Below are 24,733 nucleotides of genomic sequence, written 5' to 3' on the forward strand. Positions count from 1 at the left end.
TCCCCGACTAACACCCTTTCCAATAAAACTCCATTGTTTTCATTGAATCTGTCAACATGCCTACAAATCCCTGAAGGGTGAAATTAATTTGAACCACAGAGTTGGACAAACAAGCTCAAAAGTGAGTTCTTCAGAAATAGAAGCCAATATTTCAGACATTGATCCACTTGGAAAAAAAATGGCTTCGGTTCCCCCTTGGAGCTTGGGTAGGGGGTGGGGGAGGAGATAAGCAAAGAGGTTGTTATACAGTTTACTGCATGGCAAATCTTAACTATTCCAAAATCTAACATTTTATGCCTTCAAGCAGATGAACCCTGCATGCTGGTGGCTGAAACTCTTAAGAGACTAAAAACTGAATCCCTCTGGAGAATCCTTCTTCCTCTGACCACGTTACCTGAGAGTGTCAGCGTGACTGCATTTGGAAAACACAGTTTCATAGCATTTCAAACCCTATGTATCTATCTAATTATTTTTTTTCCTCTATCAGCCATGAACCTATGGTGAGTAGCAGAAGCTTCCTGTGGTAGGAAACAGCTTATCTCATATTTTCTATCCCACCAACATCTGCATAGTTCAAACTTTGTTGGAAGCCCAACACGTTTTCTTAAACTTTGATAATATTTGTTGTGAACCAGTGCAGCAAATAAGTATATGTTGCATGAAGCTACATTGAGCCCATTCTGTTACTTGAAGAAAGGGAGTGAGATAGGGAGAGAGGGAAACCGTTTCTTCCTGCCATGAGTCAATGATAGGGTGTCAGAGTCCCTTTGAACTGCCCCCATTTCCAGCGTGAACTTTCTGAGGCTTTACATACACACAACATGTACATCATATTTATCTAGGACTAAAAAGTATCCGTATTTTCTTATATGACACACATCAGCCTTGCCTAGAGGTGGAGGAACAGGTAAGGGGTGGGTTTCGGAAAATACTCAAGACAGATAGGAGTCAACAAAAACACCACCTTGAAGTGCCAAAAGTTAAAAGGAACGCTTTATGTGTATTCAGTTTGGCCCCTAAACAAATCTGTATTTACTACCTGCTCTGTGGAGAGGGTACGTGCTATAGCAAAGGCCTGGGTTCAGATTCTGCCTTTCCTTTGCCAACCGAGTGAATTAGGCCAGTAACCGAAGCTTTCTGACTCTTCCCTTCCTCGTGGGAAACGTGAATCCTAATGCCTTCGACATTGGGCACGTGTGGGTTGAAAGAGATACATAAGGGACCCACTATGGCAACCACCATAGGAGAGGCACTCAGTAGGTGGGTATTGTTACATTACCAATGTAGTGTCATCATTATCACAGACAAACTCACCCATGACACAGCCCTCTGGGTTACAGGAAACTCCGGAAGTGGTCAGTGAAGCTGAGGGCTTTTAGCTGTACGTATCCCTGATTCCCTGCCTGAGGGCCTTTTCTGGACACTTCAGGGCAGGTCAGAAGGGCCAGGGTCTTAACACCCTGGAAACAGCCATGATGGGTTGAATTTGGAGGATAAATACCCCCCAGCTTCCTTGCCCCTGGGTGGGATAACTCTGAAGTGAGTTCTACTCGGACTCACAGAGGCCTCCAGCTGGACGGAGGCCTCATGAACCCTATTTTGGCTTTCCTGTGTCCCCTGTCAAACTTGCCCATTTCCTTACCAGTCTATCTGAGACCACGTCCCAAATAAACCACCTGCACTCAAATCCTTGTATCCAGTTCTACTCTTGGGGGAACCCAACATAAAACACTGTGGTTAAGTACTGACCTTGTCCTCAAGCTCTCAATCTGGGGTTATATGAAAATCGACCACATCCCAAATCAGCATTGACAGTTCAGTGTCCGACCTTGTGACGTCAGATTTGAAAGCACTTTTTTCCCCTGCCCAATGAATCTAATACATACGGCTTGTCTTTCCTGGCCACAGAGGCTGCTTCTTGCTTTTTTTTTTTTAAAAAAAAATTAATTAATTAATTAATTTTTGGCTGCGTTGGGTCTTCGTTGCTGCACGTGGGCTTTCTCTAGTTGCGGCGAGCGGGGGCTACTCTTCGTTGCGGTGCGCGGGCTTCTCATTGCAGTGGCTTCTCTTGTTGTGGAGCACGGGCTCTAGGCAGGCAGGCTTCAGTAGTTATGGCACGTGGGCTCAGTAGTTGTGGCTTGCGGGCTCTAGAGCGCAGGCTGAGTAGTTGTGGTGCATGGGCTTAGTTGCTCCGCGGCATGTGGGATCTTCCTGGGCCAGGGCTCGAACCCATGTCCCTTGCATTGGCAGGCGGATTCTTAACCACTGCGCCACCAGGGAAGCCCGAGGCTGCTTCTTGTTCAGCTACTCTGGAGGACGTGTGATGTCTTTAGGAAGGGTACCCATCTCTGACACCCAAAGATCTATTTATTATACACAACACACCCTATATTCTAAGTTGGACTATCCCAGACATACCCTCCAAATTCGGTGAAAACCCATCCAGCCATTTCACAGAGTATACGTAGCAGAAGCTTAATTTTATTAAGAGAACTATAAACCATTCAATGGAAGCCTGTTCTTTTACTCATAGAGCATGTAAGGAACAAAAATGATTTTCTAAATATTTCTCTCTTGCACAAATCTAGGTAGAAGAAACAAAACCATGACCCGGAAAAATCAAATGAATGAAGTTAATCAGGCTTATAATTTAAGATGAGTGAATTTAGTGGTGCATGAGTTAGAAATATTTGACACACCAAGACTGACACAGACGCTAATGCCATGGCTAAGGAAGTGTACCTCAATGACCTCACAGCTTTTGTTTTCAAATAATTATTACTCTTTGCATGTGTAATTATAACCTGGGCATTCAGAATGTAGACACTTTCTTATGAAGCTCCTCTTCTCTAGTTTCAGTACCATAACCAAGGTGGCGGTCTTAGCTAAAGCGATGCTCATAAACAGCACATTGACATGGAGCCTTGATTTTACTTCAGTTGTGGATTTGTGGTCCAGACCTGGGTTTGTGCACTAACTCTGCAACCTACCAGACAAGCCATGTAACCTCGACTTAGCGTCTGTCTCCATCGACAGGGAGGAAAACTGAGTTCATGGGACCATCCTAAGTTTCAATGAGATAAGGTGCATATAATCACTTTGTAAACTGTATACACACTAGATAGAAGTCGGCGAATGCTTTTATTATCTCAGCTGAGCTTTACAATTGCTCTGGAAGGTAGAGAAGGCAGATCAGTGTTTCCTTTTCACAGACGAGAAACTGGGCATTACAAGAGTTAACACATTTTGGCTAGTAAATGTCACAGGTCAGACCTGCACCACAGGTCCTCTAGTTCTGAGATGACTCTTCTTTCCTCTACAACAGTGACTCTAGAACTTTCCTGAACACTAGAATCAAGCTGGGGGAGCTTGTTAAAAAAATGCAGATTCCCATTCTTTCCCTCTATTTTACTCCCATCCATAGGATACTAACTTAAGGTCCTGAAATTGGTTTTAAGAATCCTCATTTCTAATAAACACTTCAGATCATTCTGATGCAGGAAGTCCATGAACCACATTTTCAAAACACTCAGCTATCACCACATGTTGTCTCCCAGAATTAAGTTCAAAAAGGACAATTCTTTGGAATTAAAGAACTTTTCAATTTGCTCGTGTGAGGGATTTTGGATAACAATTATTAAAGATAATAGTTACTATTACTTGGATCCTTAATGGCTACTATGCTAAATGTTTTACATACATTATCTAAACGGATCCTGATAAAACCCTGGTGCCCCTGGACTGTACAACTCTACGCAATAAGTACTACTACCCTCCCTGTTTCACTGTGAAACATCTGATCTCCAAGAGATACATTTCCAACAGTTCCCTATATAATAAATAGCAAAGAAAGGAAGTGAACCCAGATTTGCTTAACTTCAAATCCATGCAACTAGCCTTGTTATTCTATTAAAAAAACAAATAAATGAGGAAGGGAAAAGAATTCTGTACAGATTGAATCTCTAATTCGCACAAAATCACACTATGGTTGGAGAAATAGATAAAGAGCTATGGCTGGCTTTAGGTACATTCTGTAATCTGGTTTATTCCAATACCAAACAACGCATCACCAGGGGCCTAGCTTGGCGGTAGCAGATCTCAGGACTGGGGTGGTGTATTAGTAATCTCTTGCTGAATAACAGATTACCCCCAATGAACCAGCTGGAAATAGCAAACGTTTTATCTCACAAAGTTTCTGAGGGTAAGGAATCTGAGATGAGCCTAGCTGGCTACTTCTCGCTCAGGATCTCTCAAGAGGTTGCAGTCAAGCTGTGGGCTGGAGCTGCTGTCATCTGAAGGCTTGGCAAGGGCTGGGGAATCTGCTTCCAAGGCAGCTCGCTCACATGCCCGTTGGCAGGAGGCCTGAGTTCCTCCCCACGAGAGTCTCTACCCAGGGCTGCTTGAACATCCTCACAACATGGCAGCTGGCTTCCTCTCGAGCAAGTTATTCCAGAGAGGGATCAAGACAAAAGCCACAGTGCCCTTTATGACCCAGTCTCAGAAGATACCCACCATCACTTCGGCTTCATTCTATTAATTAAAACGGAATCACTAACTCCTGTCCACATGCAAGGGAGGACTAGGTTCTATTGCTTGAAAGAAGGAGTATTAAAGCATTTATGAACATGTTTTCAAAACTCCCAAAGGTGGGATAGACTGAAATATATTTATGATCTCATTCTATCCCATTGTGCCAAGTCAGCTGCTCTCCACTCTTTAGTCTCAATGCGGTAACTTCTATCCATCTATCTATCTATCCACCCAACCATCCATCCATCCACCCACTGATATCCATCCAAACGTGCACAGAACTCTTTCTAAATTCCAGACTCTAAATTCCAGACACAGTTAAAAATTATATAAGATGAAGTATATTAAGTATTTTACACAAGGGATAGATGAAATGTTCAGGGATTGGGGACAATGAGCAGGGTGATTCCAGACAATCTTATCCCATACATGCTCTCTTGCAAATACAAAAAGTTAAGTTTATTTTATATGTAAAAATCCCAATAGCTGAATAAAAACCATAACCTTGTTTACTTTTCTTTCCAGTGTCTGTTACTAACTGATTAAAAATTCTCTATATCTTGGTGAGCTAGAGACATTCTCCTGGGAGGGCATCTTGACTGAGCCGTGGAATATTTTGGATAACGAAAATTCACCAGTGACTGCAAGTCTTTGTTGGATGGTACCCTTCTGAGGGAGAAGAACATGACTTTCATGCTTGGGGGCTCTGGAGGGATGCTTACGGGTGGAAGAGACTGGGTGTACCAAACTACGGAATTCGGATGCCATACAATCAGAGCTTCTCTGGGAGCTCTTTTGTCACGTACTCCCTTTGTGTCAAAGGCCTTAAGAGCCTGCCCAGCCCCGTGAGCTGAAGCGTAATCCCCATGTGTTTCTTCAAGATCTGACAACGGGGATCACACAGAATTGGATTTGGAAAAACGGAGACCAACCTCAGGTCCTGTCATCTTTGACATGGGGCTGATTCCCCCTCCAGACATGGGGCTACTTCCCCCTCAGACATGGGGCTCATTCCCCTCTCCTCTGAACCACTCATTTCTTTCTAAAACCAGAGTGTAGCAACTAGTGCCCCTGGCTCTCCTCAGCGTTATCACAGTTGGTTAGAGGCGTATCTGTTCCTTCCGGGCTGCAGGCTCCTTGGGGGCAGGGCCTGGGAATGAGGTCTCATTTGTTTGCAGAACTGGGCTGGATTAGCCTGGGATAAGTAGTATAGACAGACAGTGTAAAGGGAATAGACCCAACATCCCAACTGGCAGAACCAGTTAAAGGAAAAGAAAGGAAAGAAAAGAAAGGAAAGGAAAGGAGAAGACAGGAAGGAAGAAAGGAGAGAAGGAAGGGAGGAAGGAAGGAGAGAGGGAGAGTAGAGGGACAAGGAAGGGGAGAGAGGGAAGAAAGAAAGAATTCTTTACTCTGTGGTACTTTCTACTGTGACTCTTATTACTATGGCTATTTCATCATCCTGTTTATTTCTTCATCACACCACATCCCTGACTGTATTTAGTTGCTCACGTGTTGGTTGCCTGCTCCTTCCATTACACAATGAGCTCCATAAGGGGGAGATGTTTGTCCTAGCCCAACACATTATCAAAGGATGTTTGTCTAATGACTGACCGACTCAGTGATGAATGAATACATGAATGAGGTAGCTCTAAACTTTTCCTTCATGGCAGAATTGGACCCTACTTGCAAGGTCTGGCCTAAAAGTAAGGAGTGACCCAGGATGACCTGGTTTCAATGGCTGAATCCACTGGAACCCCCAGTACCTGGGCACTATCATCAAAGGAAGTCACATGCCTGGACCTTCTGTGTTCTAGACCCTGGTCCTGGGGAGGAACAGCAAGCACATAATGGCTGATGGCTTCTGGAAACCTAACACGAAACAGAAATAATGGAAATTTCAACTTATTGTTTATAGGCTTAAACGGTGATAGCTGGAGTTAACGATGCTGCTTTGCAGAAATACATGTCCAGATTCTATCTTTCTAGAAACAGCTAAGGGGTATACGCTCCCTTTCTCCCTAGGTTTACAGTGATAACAGATACAATAGAACCTAGGTACATTATCTGTTCCTTGACTGCTCAAAATACTTTTTTTTTTTTTTGGTGCCCGAATATTTCTTATTTCAAAATTAATCATTAGTGGGAAAAAAGAAAAAGTCCATATGCTGCTACGTAGCTACAGGGAGCCAACGTGATGACATAGAAAGGCCGCAGGTCTTATATTCCAGTTCTGCCCTGTATTAATCAGTCTATTCATTGAAAAAGGTCATAGTAGTCCAACTAGTTGATGGTCTCAGCTGAGTCCTTCCTTAGACCAAGCATCGTCTTAGGTTCTGGTGATGCATACTCCATGATCAAATGAATCTTAGAGCTTTGAGGGGGGTGGTCACTACCATGCATCAAATAATTACCCCAAGTAAGTACTTAATTTTAGACACAGGCGCTGAAGGTAAGGAACCAGATATCACGAGTGCACGTAGCCGGCGGTTGACGAGGTACGCTGTGTGAGACGCAGGAAGGGAGGAGGTGGCAGCAGACAGCATTCCAGGCAGAGAGAAAGGCATGTGCAAAGGCCCAGAGTATGAGGAGTGGGGCAGGCCTGTGGAACATTAACTGCGGCCAATTTAACTGGGGCACAGAGACGTGGTGAAATGGGCATCAGACTCTGCTAGAGACAAGGGCGGGGCCTACACCTGTGGGGTGGCTTAGGTCAAATGAGAAGAGTTGGTCTTCCTCTTAAAAGGTAGTTAGAGATTGTAGAGCACTGGACACCCAGCACAGAGGACAGAAACTTTCCATCGATGAGAGTAAAGTATACGGTCACAGAAGAACGGCCTGGTGATACGAGCGGGCACAGCAGGGCTCCTGGCTCGGCATCCTGGGCGATGTCACCAACCTCTTGCACTTTTTTCACGAGGGTGTCGGTGTGGTAGGTGTAATTTCTCATTTTAGCATCCCTGTCTGCTACCTTTTCCACAGCCACTTGGAAGAAAACATTCACGTTTTCCAGAACGACTTTGTCCTCACCTGGAGCTTCCAACTGCGTTAGGTCTCAGCTCTCATCTCTGGACTCAACTATGTCTCTGAGGTTCTGGCTGTGTTAAAACGATGGAAGGCCCAGGGCTGCAGCATCGGACTTTCAGAGGGTGTAGACACTCCACGGAGATGTCTCCTTACTTAGGAACTCTCCGTTTGAGTGCCATCTCAGCTGAGCAACCCTAGTAACCTCTGGAAATCTGACCAAGAAACCTATTTATTTATACGTGGGCTGATTTTTTTTTTTTCTGTGTGTTAATATATGTGTATGCACTGTGCACCCTCTGAGCCGAGGTTGCAAGTCAGTGAGATTTGGAGCTTATAACGTTGAATTCTTTGAAAATGAAATAATAATAATAGCAATAATAATAAAGCACTGGCCATCCACCCCCCACCCCACCACAGCAGGGTTGTCTACACGATTATGAGTGGTTACATTTTGATTTTCCAAGCTTGCTGCAAATGGGCCTGAATCGGACTCGATTTCCCATCATAATTGCTTTCTGCATGAAGAAGTCTGCTCCAGAACCGTCTGCCGCTGTTTTAATGGGAAGGGTGTCTATTTAAATGTATGTTAATAGTTTCCTCTGGGTTATTGGGCTTGTTATTGGAAAAGCCCAAATCAGAGGATTCTCTATTTTCAAGGTTTACTCTTAATCTCTGATTTTTTGTGCCAACACGAAGCCATTTCAGCCTCTTCTGCTCTAAATCCTCTCAGTGGAAGCATGAAGAATGACGACACGCTTCCTCTCCTGAAGCAGAGTCATGTCAAGGCACCCTCACCTCGCTGGCTCAGTGGCCCGCGGCGCCCAGGGAGCTCCACAGGTGAGTTTCCCACTGACAGTGCGGTCCCAGGTAACCCATTCGCTCAGCTCCTGGGAGCCTCAGACTCACGTCTGCTGTCTTTGCCAAGCAAGGTCACCTGTACCAGGTGGATGAGCATTGCAGAAACGCCAAGGCTGACATGCCTCCAGGGGAGATGACCAAGGACTCAGTGCTAGAAACAGAAAAGGCCAGTCTTGAATCCAGACTCTGTAGGTGAGTGGCCTTGTCATTTGCAGCCAGTCCCAACCTCTCTGACCTTCAGCTTCCTTCGTGCTAGAAAAAGAAGCAGGAGCAATCATTTTCTTGTATTACTTATTTATTCTGAGGTCTGATAATACGGTATCCAGGAAGATGCCTAAAGACGGGCAAACAGCAGTCCCCATACAGGATTGTTACAACTCAGCAATTCGGAATCTAGTCTTCCTAATTCATGCATCCATTGCTTCACCCATAAGGGCAGGGATTTTTTTTTTTTTGAATTTTATTTTATTTATTTTTTATACAGCAGGGTCTTATTAGTTATCTATTTTATACATATTAGTTTATACATGTCAATCCCAATCTCCCAATTCATCCCACCACCATCGCCGTTACCCCCACCGCTTCCCCCGCTTGGTGTCCATATGTTTGTTCTCTGTATCTGTGTCTCTATTTCTGAAGGGCAGGGATTTTTATTTCTTTTGCTTTCTGCTGCTTCTCCCCAGTGCCTAGAACAAAGTTGTGCACACAGCAGGTGCTTAATAAGTAATTATAGACAAAATGACTAACCAGATTCAGTCACCACATTTATTGAGTGTCTGTTGTATCCCAGTACTTGGGCCAAATGCCAGGACCTCAGGCATTAAAATAATTTGTTCTTGTTCCTGAGAGCTCTTGACCTTTGAGGGCTGGGTAGGTGCAGGTTGGCAGACTACAGAGATAGAAATAAATAATTCCAATAATTCACAGTTTCTTAAAAGTACGGCCCGAGAAGCCTCTGAGTCAGAATCTCCCGGAGCACGTGTTAAAAATAAAGATCCTGAGCCCCAGCTTGGATTTATGGAATCAAAATGTCTGGGGATGGGCCCTGGGAATCTCATGTTCTATCAGAATTCCAGATAACTAATTTACCTTCCTGTAAAGACATGCATGCTGAGAACCATGTGTGAGTTGCTGCAAAGTGCTGGGACAGCTACAGCTAGGGTCAAGGGGATTCAGGGAAGGCTACTGAGGGAGGTGACCCTGGAACTAAGGTGGGAGGGATGAGAAAGAGATGGCAGGTGAAGAAGGGTCCAGGGACACCCTGTCAGAGGGAAAAGCACGACACCAGACAGTTCTGGAAAGTTCTAGAAACAGTGAGCAAAGAGACCTGAAAGAGAAGGGGAGACAGGGAGACAGTATAAGGAATTTCAGACCTTGGCATATTTTGTAAGCCAATACCGCAACCAGATTTTTTAAACTGAGGTAAAATTGACATAGAACATTATATCAGTTTCGGGTGTACGACATAATGATCGACATTTGTATACACTGCGAAACAGTCACCACGATAAGTCTAGTTAACATCCATTATCACACATAGTTACCAAAACATCTTATTTTCCTTGTGATGAGAACTTTTAAGATTTAGTCTCTTAGCAAATTTCAAATGTGCACTACAGTACCATTCAGATGGGTTTTTTTGTCAAGAAGAAACGTGGACTATTTTAAATACTGTATAGTTAAAACACTGAACTGACAGAATTGCAAATAGATGTAGGAACACATCCGAGGAACCTATAAGGACCCCTTCACAGCACCTGTTAGCCTGAAAGGCACTAAGAAGTAAATGGATATTTAAATGGAAGATGATCTCTAAATCGACATAAGAAAACTAAAACTAAAACAAACACCAGAGACAGAAACAAGGCGGAAAAAGACTATGAGTTCGTGAACAAATTTTTAAAAGTATCATTTGCACTTTTAGGTTCCTTTCTTTTCATACTGCCTCTGAATCTCATTTCTTATCCAGCTCTCCACACTTTTTCTGGGGAAAACCCAGGACACAACATCTGTTAAGTGTATGCTGAGGGCAGGGTGGGGCTGAGAGAGGCCCGGTTTGGGGCGGAGCGGGTGTGGAAGAGACTAAGAGGCCAGGATTCACCAGGCACAGCCCTGTGACTTTGCCCATGTTCTAGAACTTCGCAAAGTCTCAGAACCATCATGTACTAATAATATAAATATTAGGTGTAGTTAATACTAACTATCTCCCAGGGCTATTTCAAGGGTTGGCTGATACAAAGGCTACAGAGAGCTTGGCGTACAGTGGGTGCTTGGGGAAATGGTGGCACTGATAAAAGTCATTCTAAAGATATAATTTCTTTATCGCCTGGGGAGCTGAGCCTGGAAGCTTCCCAATCACACTTTCGCTTAGAAGAAGTTTGGCTGGGAAATAACTGAAATTGGGAGGTTACCCCAGAAAGCGGTGCGTGGAGGGCAGCCCCCTTTGCTCACAACTCATTAGAGACGGCAAAGGCTCTCCATCCTAGTGACAGAGCTCAGGCCTCTCCGCAGGGTGACCAAATGAGGGCAGGTGCAGGGTGCAGCCTCTCCCAGGACCTGGCAAGCTGTCCTGGCCACTGCCCCTCTCCTACGGGGAAGGTGTCAGGAGGGCCCGAGCAGGGGCGCCTCACCCCACCTGAGCCTGACTCACAGCACGGGGCGGGGGGTGTCACTGGGGCCTGGGTGTTCCAGGGAAAGGTGAGCCTGTCATGACAAAGCCCCCAGACTCAGTGCTGAGTCACCCCTTGTGTGTCCCCAGGCCCCCCACCTCACCTCTCTTCCCTTCCCAGCCTCCCTTGGTCCTAACCATGCCCGTTCCTGAGAAGGCATGAGGCAATGGTTTGGCCCAGGCACATTGGTGCAACGAGAGCCCAGGAAGAGTTAAATAATCATCCCCGGAGTCAGGCCATTTCTTGGCTCAGAGAACCAATGGGACTCAAGTGTTGGCTGCACACAGACCTTGATGGGATTGGGACTCAGGGGGGAGGATGATCCACAGGGTGGGCAACTTGCTCCTGTGGGCCTGGGTCTGGCTCAGGTTTAAATCGAAGAGTCTTGGGTCCTAGAAAGCCCCTGAGTCCCCAGCAAACAGGGCACCTGGTCCCTAAAGAGATAGGGTGCTGGAGAAGACAGGTGTCTGTGCCCCAGAGTTGCTGACTGATGGGCACGTGCTGATGCCTGACATTTACCTTGTTGAGTGCTTGCTGTGTGCCTGGTACTACTATGTATTCCCTAGTTAATCCTCACAGCAATCCCACGAGGCAGGTACTGTGATGATTCCCATTTTACTGATGAGTAGACTGAGTGACAGAAGGGGTAAGCACCTCTGTGAGGACACAGGTGGAAGAGCCAGTGTTGGGCTGTGAATCTCAGCAGTGTGGGGTCCAGACTGACCCCAGTCTGAATTTATTGCCTAGATCAATACACACACACACACACACACACACACACACACACACACACAAAGACTGACACATGCACAGACACACTTAGACACACACACACAAAGACACACAAAGACAGACACATGCACAAACACACTTAGACATAGACACAGACACATGCACAGACACACTTAAACTTAGACATAGACACAGACACAGACACACACACACACACACACACACACACACACACACACACACACTGGGGTCCCACGTGGCACAGTATTACAGGAAATCTCATTTCAAAGAAGCCTAGTCCAGTAGTCAAGAAAAACTAAAAAGGAAGAAACTGGGATCTTTTGTTTTCTCTTCTGAAAACCAAAGAGAACCTAACTCATGAGCAACCCTCTGCAAATGCCTTTTCCCTGCATCCCTTGCTCCCAGATGCACAGCTACTCCAGACCCTTCACTTTCTAAGCTTGCACAACTCTTTCCCTTCTTCTTCCCCTTCTCCTTCTCCTTCCCCTTCTTCTTCTTCTTCTCCTCTTCCTCCTTCTTTTTCTCCTTCTTCTTCCTTCTCCCTTTTCCTTTTAAAATATCCCCTTCTTTCCCCTTTACCCAACACTCCTAGAAGCAGCCCTACACTGGGGCACCCTAGCTAGCAGTAAGGCAGCCCTTCTTCCCTCCCTCCTGGAGCCTCTGGGCCCAGCCCAGCCCCTGCCAGGACCCCTGGAGCCTAGGTAATCCCCTCAGACCCCATTCCAAACCCACTTGCTCACGCCTGCTGTCTTTCTGCAGAGCCCTTCAAAGGAACATTGAGCTCATCTCGTTTACTCAAAGCTAAATTCCAGCTCCTTCCTGGGCCAGTGCTCTCCACCCTGAGTGTGCATTAGAATCAACCACATCTGGATCTTCTGCAACACGTTGTTTTCCAGGTTCATGTCGCCAGTTTCCTCAGTCTCTAGTCCGGGCCCCTAGGTGGGTGTGGTGCACCGTGACCACTGTGGAACCTGCGTCACTCAAGCCATAACTCACGCCCAAGACCAGGATCCCTGAGACCACAAATGGGGAAATAAAGCCGGTAACACCCTCGTTTCGTTAGCCTGTATAGCCATACCTATTAGAGGAGATACACAAAACGAGGGTTGGTTCCCTCGGCGTACCTTTATTGAACACCTCCTGGATGCCAGGCACCATTCCAGGTATTGGGGTTGCAGAGATTTATAAAACACAATTTTGGCCATTGCGCAGATAAAAGCCTGTGTGGAGAGGTGGGCGTGTGAGCAATGGCGAGAATGGAACATTAGAATTCGGAGTGATGGTGGTCACTGTGGCTCCTGGATCACAGGACCGTGGGAGAGGGATGCTGGATCTCTCCCCTCGCCCCCCTCCCCTCCCCCTCCCCCTTCTCTTCTCCTTCTCCCCTTTTCAAACTTTTTATCTTGAGAAAACTATAAATCCAGATGCAGTTGCAAGAAATAAAACAGAGAGATCCCATATACCTTTCATCCAGTTCTCCCCACCTTGCATAATTCTAGTATAGATCACAACCAGGAAATGGACATTGATTCAATTCTCCCACTCTTTTTAAGGAAAAAAGAAAACGCTGCACACATAAACAATAAACCAACCACTTTATCCTCAAGTAGCCCCAGCACCAATGGCAACTTGTTAACTTCCCTCAGATGAATCTTCATGTCTCTCTGAGCAAAAATGTTTATGTGCACACACACATATGTATGCATGTAAGTACATAACTGCATGGACACACAGGTATATACATATATTACTTTAAAAACATGAAGTTATCGAACTCAAATTTGGAATTGGTACATTATTAACTAGCAAAAGATGAACCTCTTTTCCCTTTAAGGGTAAAAATCTCTCAGTTTAGCTTTAAACAGAGTACTTGAAATAGGATATTAAGTTATAAGAATTTGCGATGGGGATTTTTTAGTAATTATGTTGAGCAGCTTCCTTGGTTTTGAGAAGACAGCAGGGAGGAATATTGTTTTCCTTTCTGTTACATTCCAGTTTGGCCCTGGAACAGTCATTATTTTATAACAATTCCAGGTCATCGCTCTACCATCAACCTATCAGGGTCTTGCTTCCCTCAGGACCTTTGAAATAGATTTCAGGGAAGTGGAGGTCAATGCAGAACCTTAATTCACACACAGATATATTTTGCTTCTTGCTGAAGGTTCAGATTCCAAGTAAAGATTCTGTCTTGGGACACGGTTAGTCCCATTTTCTGTCAGTGGGAAAGATCAAAAAAGAGGAAGCAAAATGGAAAGGTGAACTGATACACAGAAAGCTACAGGAGTATTTATACGAACCAGAGTGAAAGTGACTTTTGATAATGCACAATGACTATGGTTATTTAGTGCCGAGGAGGTATTAGGCACCAGGCTAGGTCCTTTAAAAATAACTTGACTGGGCTTCCCTGGTGGTGCAGTGGTTAAGAGTCCACCTGCCCATGCAGGGGACACGGGTTCGTGCCCCAGTCTGGGAAGATCCCACATGCTGCAGAGCGGCTAGGCCCGTGAGCCACAACTACTGAGCCTGCGCGTCTGGAGCCTGTGCTCCACAATGGGAGAGGCTGCGACAGTGAGAGGCCCACGCACTGCAATGAAGAGTGGCCCCCGCTCGCCGCAACTACAGAAAGCCCTTGCACAGAAACGAAGACCCAATGCAGCCAAAACTAATAAATATAAAATAAATAAATTTTAAAAAAAAACTTGACAACCATCTATGACAAAAATACAAATGATGCGTCATCACACCTATTTTTCAGATGGGAAAGTGAAAAAATTCAGACAGATGATGTAATTGGCCTAAAAGTCACACAAAGAGTAACAGAAAGGACTAGAAAGTCAAACTCAGGTCAATAGAGTTAAAAATCCAACGATGTTTCCACTGCATCACAATACTGGTTTTCAGTTGATTTTTTTAGATAATGTATTGCTGAGACTATATTGCTTGGCGATCTGAGAAAAAAATCCAAGACCTCCACGTTTACGCTGAAGCCAACAAATGATGAGACTGGCTTTGAACCAGAACAGGGACCTTTTGGTAACTTTTGATCCCTATGTGGGGACTACGGATTCTTGTCCTTTTTCAGGTGATTGAAAGCCCCATTAAGAATATTAAAAATATTCTTAATTTTTAATTAAGAATATTAAAAATATTCTTAATTTTTAATTAAGAATATTAAAAATATTCTTAATTTTTAATTAAGAAGATTAAAAATATTCTTAATTTTTAATTAAGAAGATTAAAATATTCTTAATTTTTAATTAAGAAGATTAAAATATTCTTAATTTTTAATTAAGATTAAAATATTCTTAATTTTTAATTAAGATTAAAATATTCTTAATTTTTAATTAAGAATATTCTTAATTTTTAATTAAGAATATTAAACTATTCTTAATTAAAAATTAAGAAATAAAAATCTTAATTATAGATCCTCTTGGGCTGTCTTGAATGATAAAATGTGGGGACTTTCCTAACCGGCAAGAATACAGCCTTCAGGAGAAGCATGTTCCCAACCTCTCCGTTTTACACTAAAGAGAGTTCACCTCGAAGGTTTTCCCTCCTCTTGTTGTCATGGTTTTACTGAATCTGACCAGGACTCTGCTGGGGACCCTGTCACATGCTCTACCTACATTTACTTAATCATTTTTTGCAACAACGTTTTGAGGTAAGTTCTAAGATGAACCCATTTACAGATGGAAAAAACAAGGCTCAGGGTAGTGAGAAATGGACTCAGTGTCGTTCAAATACGCAGCAGCACACCTGGGCCTGGGATCCAGGTCCAACTGTGCCAAAAGATGCTGGCTGAGAAGGTCTTAGAAACTAGTCAGGGCAGAAGGTCCAATCTAACACCTACTTTTCTAGATAAAATGCCCCAGACCAGACCTTCTCCACCTTTTTCTGGTTGGATGGCTATTAAATACTTCCTTGCCAGCCCTCTCAAAGAATGCAAGTGCTGGATTTCATTTCATGTTCATCCCAAGGATGTATGCAGTGATATCCTCAGAGATGTACCGTTGATCCTCATTATTCAGAATTTGTATTTGTGAATTTGCTTGTTTGCTAAAATGTATTTGTAACTCCAAGGTCAATACTTGCAGTGCTTTTGTAGTCATTCATGGACCAACGGCAGAGCAGCAAAACATTCAAGTTGCCTGATGCACATGATTCCAGCTGAAGTCAAACAAGATGATGTTCTGTCTTCCTGTTTCAGCTCTCATACTGTAGACAGTGTCCTTTTCACAGTCTATTTAGTGCCACATCTTTCACATTTTTGTGCTCTTTGTTGGTGATTTTGCTGTTTAAAAAGGCCCCCAGTTACAGTGCTGAAGTGCTGTCCAGTGTTTCTAAGACCAAGCACGCTGTGATAGGTCTTAAGGAGAAAATAGGGGTATTAGATAAGCTTCATTCAGGCATGAGTATAGTGCTGTTGGCCATGAGTTCATTCTTAAGGAATCGATGATAGATATTAAATAGTGTCTTTAACCAGAAATACATTAAACAAGGTCATGTGTTGATCAGTTGATAAAAATGTAGTGACCAGAGGCTCATAGGAACCTAGCCCTGTGCTTCCCCTAGGAGCAGTGTTTCCGTGTCAGCGAATTCAGTGTTTGTGCTGACTTCATAGAACATTCCTACCAAGAGTAATGAGAACCTACTGTCTATATAAACAGCACTCATTGCTTCAATATATACATGAATAGGAAAGAACTGAAACAATCTTCGGATAGTAGGGCAGTATCAAATTACAACTCATGCATACAATCAGGTTATAGATAGCCAGGAAAACTAAATGATCAGAAGAATTGAAAATTACCACTGTGTAGTGCAAATAGAAGGGACCAGAGTACTAACCTATGTAAATCCTATGGCTCAGAATTTACATAATTGGGACCTATCTCTAAATGCTCACACACGAAACCAAGTTTGGAAGGAAAGTTCATGGTGGCCGTTGTGTAATGTACTTATGGATGTTATGCAGTGTCTTTTTTGTAATTTTTAATATTTTTAAGTTAACCATGCTTAAGTTAACTAAATACATTTTTATTTTTATAATCATAAATGGTTCCAAATAGCTTCGTCATTTGATATTCACACGTTGTTTGTAAGCGGGTCCAAAGCTTTTTGAATACCCTTTGGTCAGCTGCATCAGGCACCATAAAATGTTCATAATCATTGACCTTATTTCTATTTTGAGGAAATAAATTTTAAAAATTTTAAATTAGGTGCATAAAGATGTTTATTACACTATATTTTATGCAAGAAACAAATCTGAAGCAAATCAGTGTACACCGTAAGTGGTATGATATCAGGAATATTGTAACATCAACATGATGAGACGTTATGCACCATGTATTTAAGAAATGGTCAATAAGCACTGGGTAGGGGTTAGGGATATAACGGTGACCGAAAAAATGATACACTAAGGAACTTTTGGTTCCCCAGAAGGAAATAGATATTAGTCAAAAAATTACACACGAAAAAGTAATAATGCTCTGATCAGGGTTAAGGAAAATTGTCCTTTCATGATTAAAAAGGGACTACTGACAAAGTGATGGAATGAGGGTGCTTGGATATTTCCCCGAGGAACATGTGAGTAAGCTGAGATGTGGTGTTTGTTATGACAGATGGATGAAAGATATATAAATTAAAGAACACAAAACAAGACTTGTACTATAATTCTAATACATAAATATACATGTATAGACAAGAGATGGAAAGGAATTTTCAAAAAAAAAGTAGAAATAGATCTATTAGGATGGTGGGATGGTGGTAATTCTTTTTCTTCAAATGATTTTTAATGTTCTTATTGTTAAAAATTGTAAGTGCAGTCATTTCTTAGATTTTTACTTGACCCGGTTATATTTTTTGCATATTCAAAATTACAAATTTATATTCAAAATAACATGTTAGTATTCACTATGCCTTATTACACTATTTTCCCACATAAATACTGTTTTTTAGGCATTCAAATGAATATATGTTCACTACTGGAGCAACTGGTCAGGGTTAAAATATTGTTATTCTTCACCCTACTCTCAACGGAATGCTCATAATTTTCTATGTGTGTGTTTCTTTCCAACTTCCCTTCTTTTCATGGTTTTATTTGCTTTTCATATCACTGTTAAAGACTGAAAATATATCAGCGCTATAAGAAGATTAAAGCTGATTCTGTTTAATTTCTCTCCATTAAAAGAATCAGTTGATTTTATTAAAAGGAGAATAAGAAGAAACATACACCACACTGCTGGTTGGATTACCATAGGTTGAGATTGTCAGCGCGCGCACACACACACACACACACACACACACACACACACACGCACACACGAGCACAGCATCAAATGGATACACATCCAGCCCTTTCAAAACACTGAACCCAGACCCAAAGCTTGAAGGTTTTGTCAGGACTTTCTCCTTGGTTCCTCACAGCTTCACTTTGAAGCAGGAGCTGTTATCCTTCCCTTAAAAGTGAGCGAACTGAGTTCCTCAGATTTGAGAACGCTGCCCAAGTTGGGCTGGGCAGGGGGTGAGGGGAAAGCAGGGAAGCAGACATCGAGTAGGGACTCAAGACCCTTCCCCAGAGATTTCAAGGCTCAGTCTAAGTGCCATCTCCTTAGAGAGGACTTCCTTGGATGCTCTACCTTGAATTAGGGTCTCCAAGGTGTTCTCTTAATTCTTTGAATTAGGGTCTCCAAGGTGTTCTATTAATTCTTTATCCTGCTCATTCATTTCTGGCACTTATCACAAATAATACCTAACTTGTGTATTCCAGTTAAATTTATATTTAATCTGTTTGCTTGTTTACCTTCGGTCCCCACCCTCTGTGAGAACGCAAGCTCCAGGAGGGGAGAAGAGATGTCCTATCTGATGTTCACCATTCAAACCCCAGCTCCCAGAGCAGTGCGTGCTGCCTCGGATGTGCTCAATGAACATTTTGTTGAAAAAACAAATGATTAAATAAACAAAACTCATGTTTTGAGTATATCCCATGTTGTGCTTGAATGAAGGGTTCCATACCTAAAAGACAAACAACTTTTATTTTTTTTTGCGGTACGCGGGCCTCTCACTGTTGTGGCCTCTCCCGTTGCGGAGCACAGGCTCCGGACGCGCAGGCTCAGCAGCCATGGCTCACGGGCCCAGCCGCTCCGCGGCATGTGGGATCTTCCCGGACCGGGGCACGAACCCGTGTCCCCTGCATCGGCAGGCGGACTCTCAACCACTGCACTACCAGGGAAGCCCCAAACAACTTATTTTTTATTTTTTATTTTTTATTTTTTTTGCTGTACATGGGCCTCTCACTGTTGTGGCCTCTCCCGTTGCAGAGCACAGCCTCCGGACAGGCAGGCTCAGCGGCCATGGCTCACGGGCCCAGCCGCTCTGTGGCATGTGGGATCTTCCTGGACCGGGGCACGAACCCGTGTCCCCTGCATCGGCAGGCGGACTCTCAACCATTGCACTACCAGGGAAGCCCCAAACAACTTATTTTTTATTTTTTATTTTTTTTGCTGTACATGGGCCTCTCACTGTTGTGGCCTCTCCCGTTGCAGAGCACAGCCTCCGGACAGGCAGGCTCAGCGGCCATGGCTCACGGGCCCAGCCGCTCTGTGGCATGTGGGATCTTCCTGGACCGGGGCACGAACCCGTGTCCCCTGCATTGGCAGGCAGACTCTCAACCACTGCGCCACCAGGGAAGCCCCCCAAACAACTTTTTAAAGAAAGCAAATGGTCTGAGAGTTAATGATCTAAGCCAGGGCAAGCCATGTATGAAGTAGTTAAAATTTATGAAAGAAAAACATTAGTAAAAATAGTGGCATAAAAAAGGTTTATAAAGTATGAAATTAAAAAAGTAAGAAGAAAGGGGTGGGATTAATTTCAGCAATATATTCTGTTCAACCCAACATGTCCAAATTAGTATCATTTCAACATGTAATCAGTATGAAAGAACTACTGAGTTTGTTTACTTAAGTCTCCTTTTGGACTCAGGATTTGACACCCGTGTGCGTTGGACACGTAAGCCATCTCCGTTCCACTGAGCACATTATCAGTGCTCGGGTGCCACACGTGGCTGTGTCTCCCGTCTTGGACGGCACAGCCAGAGGACGATCTTCTCATTTTAGACCCAAGGACCTTGAGCCAAAGCAGGTCAGGGACTGACTATGGGTCACATGGAGGCTGTTCTAAGCAGAGATCGCTGCTCCGAGCTCTCATTCCTCAAGGTGGGTACTTTTTCGATATCTGGGGGCCCTGTTGAGTAGGGATTACCAGGCAGGCTCTTTGCCTGGACTGCCTGTGTTGGAGTCTCACAAAGACCTCCTGTGTGGCTATGCAACCTTGGGCATGTGATTTATTTTCTCTGCGACTCAGTTTCTCAAATGTTAAAGAGGGTTCTTTGCAGTGAACCAGAATCAAGTTATCCAAAGAATTATAATTAAATAATATAAACCAAAGTCATGCAATAAATTGTGTCCCTTAGAAAAATATGTTGAAATCCCACCCCCTAATATCTCAGAATGTGACCTTATTTGAAAATATGGTTGTTACAGATGTAATTAGTTAAGGTGAGGTCATAGTGGAGTAGGGTGGGCCCTTCATCCAATATGACTGACATCCTTTTAAGAGAATAGAAGGCAGAGACCGGGATGCACAGGGAGACCTCTCTGAGACCACAGAGGAGAGACAGAGATTAGAATGATGCACCTATAAGCCAAGGATTGCTGGCCACCATCAGAAGCTTAGAAAAGGCAGAGAAGTATTCTACACAGAGTCTCAGTGGGGGCATGGCTCTAATACCTGATCTCAGACTTCCAGCCTCCAAAACATTAAGAGAAGAAATTTCAATGGTTTTAATCCACTCAGTTTGTGGTAATTTGTTACAGAAACCTTAGGAAACTAATACACCCATAAAAAGTTTTGCCAGATTAAATACAGGATACTCAGTTAAATTTCAGATAAAAAATGAAAAAATATGTAGCATAAGTATGTCCCATGCAGTATTTGAGATAGACCTAGTTGGTATATTATATTTACATTTTCTAGATCTGGCAACCTTACCCATATACCACTTTTACAACATGTCAACCACAGCTTTTAAAGACATGTTAGCCAAGATATGGAAGCAACCTAAATGTCCATCGACAGATGAATGGGTAAAGAAGATGGTATATATATATATACAATGAAACACTACTCAGCCATAGAAAAGAATGAAATAATACCATTTACAGCAACATGGATGGACCTAGAGATTATCATATTCAGTGAAATAAGTCAGATACAGAAAGACAAGCATCATATGATATCACTTATATGTGGAATCTAAAAAAAATGACACCAATGAACTTATTTGTGAAACAGAAATAGACTCATAGACGTAGAAAACAAAAAGGAAAAGAGGGGAGGGAACAAATGGAATTTGGGATTCACATATACACACTACTATACATAAAATAGATACTACTACTGTATAGCACAGGGAACTCTACACAATAGCTGGTAATAACCTATAATGGAAGAGAATCTGCAAAAGTATATATGTATATAAATGTATGTATGTATAACTGAATCAGTTTTCTGTACACCTGAAACTAACACAGCATTGCAAATTAACTATACTTCTATTTTTAAAATTAGCTCTTGTTAGAGGAAGTATATAGATATAAATGTGTTCTGTGTGAATAAAGATATACATCCTACACACATTCTAATATTTTAGGTATTCACAAATGGATGTTGTAATAGTATTCATTTTAGCACTGGTTGAAATCAGAACACCACAGTCTGACGAAGTCAAACTGCCCCGTGGTGACAGGCCTGTGGAGCACGTCCGGTTCCTCAGGGTTCAGCAAGGTCCAGTTTCATCACAGCGGGCTGCTCCACGTGCATGCCTGAGCCTGGTGTGGGCAGCCGCGTGTCTGGGCAGGCCCCGCTGCCTCAGAAAATCACTGTGTCCCAACAGCCCGCTCCCTCCAGAACTGCCTCCGTGTGCCCTTCCCGAATGCTCCCATTTGCCTCTCCTACTGAAGCCACAGAATGACGGTGACAAACTCTATTTTATTAGCCGAGCAGATGTTATCGATATCTGGGAAACGCACCCATCATTCTTTCAGTGGCATGAACGGGGGGCGGGGGGGCAGTTTCCTTTTCCGCCTCCTTCTCCATCCCTTCCCGCGCCCCCCAGCAGTGGGCATCCTGCCATCCATCCAGAAGAGAGCTGCCCTGCCCCCAAGACCCCGTGGGAGCCTTCGGGCTAACGTGATCTTATCAGGCAGAGATAAACTGGGCTGAATATTTATGACCCTGCCTTTTGGGAAGAGCAGTCTCTGGGTGTGCTCAGTTCAGGAAGTTGATAAAAAGGAGGGAAAAATCAAGAAACAGATGTTTCTGGGTTGTGTGTGTGCACACGCACATGCACGTAATAGAAAACAACTTAATTTTGTATATCCAAGTTTTTTACGAGGACTTGATAAATTCTAATATTAATTGATAATTCATCAACCCCAGCAATATTTATTGAGAATGTATCATGCACCCGTGATTTACATGCTGGTGATCCAGGGGTGAACAAGAAAGATTAACCCTGCCCCTCATGGAGTTTACCTACCAGTAAGAGGAGACAGCTAATAAACAAGTAAACAGCTGAAGACTTTAAATGTTTTTAATAACTGTTGGGAAGGAAATAACCAGGCTGCAGAGACTGACGGGAACAGGGACATCTATTTTAGGAAGGGACCTCTGAAAAGGCAGCATTAAGAGGACACCCAAAGAATGATAAGGAAATAGCCACGGGAAGTCTGTGAGCCACAGGAGTCTTTTCAGAAGGAGATGGGCTTGTCTCAAGCAGTGCTTGAGACCTTCACTCTAGAAGCCTCTGGAAGAGTTGGGGTTTTGCAAGAGAATTATGTCCCAGGCCATCCACTGCATGTGATGAATGGATCTCTCTGCCTCTAGGCCGGTTCTAGTTATTAAATGGACTTCTCTGCATCTGGAAATGTTCTAGTTATGTGCCATCTTTGGAAGAGTTGAGAAAACAGTCGGTTGAATCGCTTTCTGTGTTCTGTGGTTCAGATTAAGAGCTCCAGTTGAGAAAGGCTCTGAACTTTAGACATTATGACCCAGGTAATGAGGAGAAAGGAAGCTGGCATAGAAGTAGACTGAATGGGAGTGAGCCACCCAGCCTCTGTTTCTCCCACTGAAAATGGGCATCCTGATACCTCCCTGGGAAGGTTTTCAGGTCAAAAGGGGACAACACACGAAAAGTTGCTCAGTCTAGTGCCTGAGAGCAGGTGGAATAAAGTAAGTGTGCTTCTCTTCCCTCCTTTCCTCTTTCCCCCCACGATCCACTTAACCCAAACCAGAATGAGGCACAGCAACCTAGCAGCAACGGGGCTGGAAAAACCTGATATTCCCACGTGTTCAGTGGATTTAGATCCTGAGATCCGAAAAGGCATTTGAGAACCAGACAAGGAAACACACACTCACATATACAACATCCCAGCCCTTTACGTAACACAGCCCGACTCCCAGGAACAGACATGCCCCTCCCTCTGTTCTGACATGAAACCCACAGTCGTGCAGTCCTCCCTCCTGGGGAGGGATGCAGTGGAGTTACTGTGGCCATAGATTTTGCAGTTCACGCTTTAGTGCAGCACTACACCTCCCATCACCAGGGCACATCCCCAAGGGTCCACTGATAACCTTCACATCACCATAAAGCGTTCCAATGACCCAGTATGCAGCCATTTGGCAAACTTCTGTTATTTTCCAAACACGCCATAACACATAGGTATGCGTCCTTATGTACACACAGAAGGACAGAGGCGTTCACACTGGTAAACTCACTTGCAACTGACTGCTGTGCACTTTTATCACATGGAATCATAGCTGCCTGATTCCTTCCTTTATCTGTTCCTTGAATGGAAGCTTCAGAGGACTGAGTCTTAGTTGTTCTGCTCTGATTTGTGCTGCTGTCTGGCAATAGCTTTCCTGTTGTTGAACAAATAAATAAAACTGAAAAACAAACAAACTCAAAACCACATACGCACAGCCAAATAGGAACTGACAAATATATCCCCAACCCACGGGAATGCCTGACCACACTCAGAAGCACATTCACACAAGGGCCACAAGTGTGAGTTACACACACGCACAGTACATGTTTACACTTTGTAACTCTGAAGTTGTTACAGACACCTTTCAGCATCGCTACATCTGTCTGTATGAAGATCCTTCTAGATAATGCCCGGCACCTGGCTGGCCTTATGTGGCGCTTCCCGGTGCAGAGCAGATAACATAGACGGCACCCGGGACTTAGAGCCCTCTGCTCTCCAAAGCTCACTGCTTGTACCCAAGACCAGGTGATCACTGAATGCAGTAAACGTGCCTGATTCTGAGGCCTCTCTTTCATGAGTCAGAACTCGACATCAGCCATTGGGGGAGACTTAATCTATGTAACATACTCTCTGCTCTGGGGTCTGAGATGGTGTAGAGGCCGAAGCAAAGATGTCAAATCACGTGTGGTCTTTAAATAACCCTTGATGTTTGTCACAAGAGTTGAGCCTGGGACCTGGACCCATTCCAGTCAGTAATTGATAATTCCAACTGGTAATTATGTGCTCTGGGTAGTTTCGGTTGGCATTCCGCACATCCTGTCCTCAACCGGCAAGAGGTGTTCCTGGGTTTCATGCCAGAGGTGGCTCCATTTCAAGCCCCATAAAGTTTCTAAATACCTTTGGAATGCTGTGGAATGAGAGACGCTATCCTCGTTAAACACATGGGCTTCTCGAAAGAAAACCCATTACTCTCAGATAATGACAATTTTTCCTGGTCCTCATGTTCCTTGTTAAAGGAAAATGTCAACTAATAAGGAACACGCACATAACCCTTCCCAGGAATTAACTATTTAT

Source organism: Lagenorhynchus albirostris, chromosome 19, assembly GCF_949774975.1.
Source record: "Lagenorhynchus albirostris chromosome 19, mLagAlb1.1, whole genome shotgun sequence".
NCBI classification, from domain to species: domain Eukaryota; kingdom Metazoa; phylum Chordata; class Mammalia; order Artiodactyla; family Delphinidae; genus Lagenorhynchus; species Lagenorhynchus albirostris.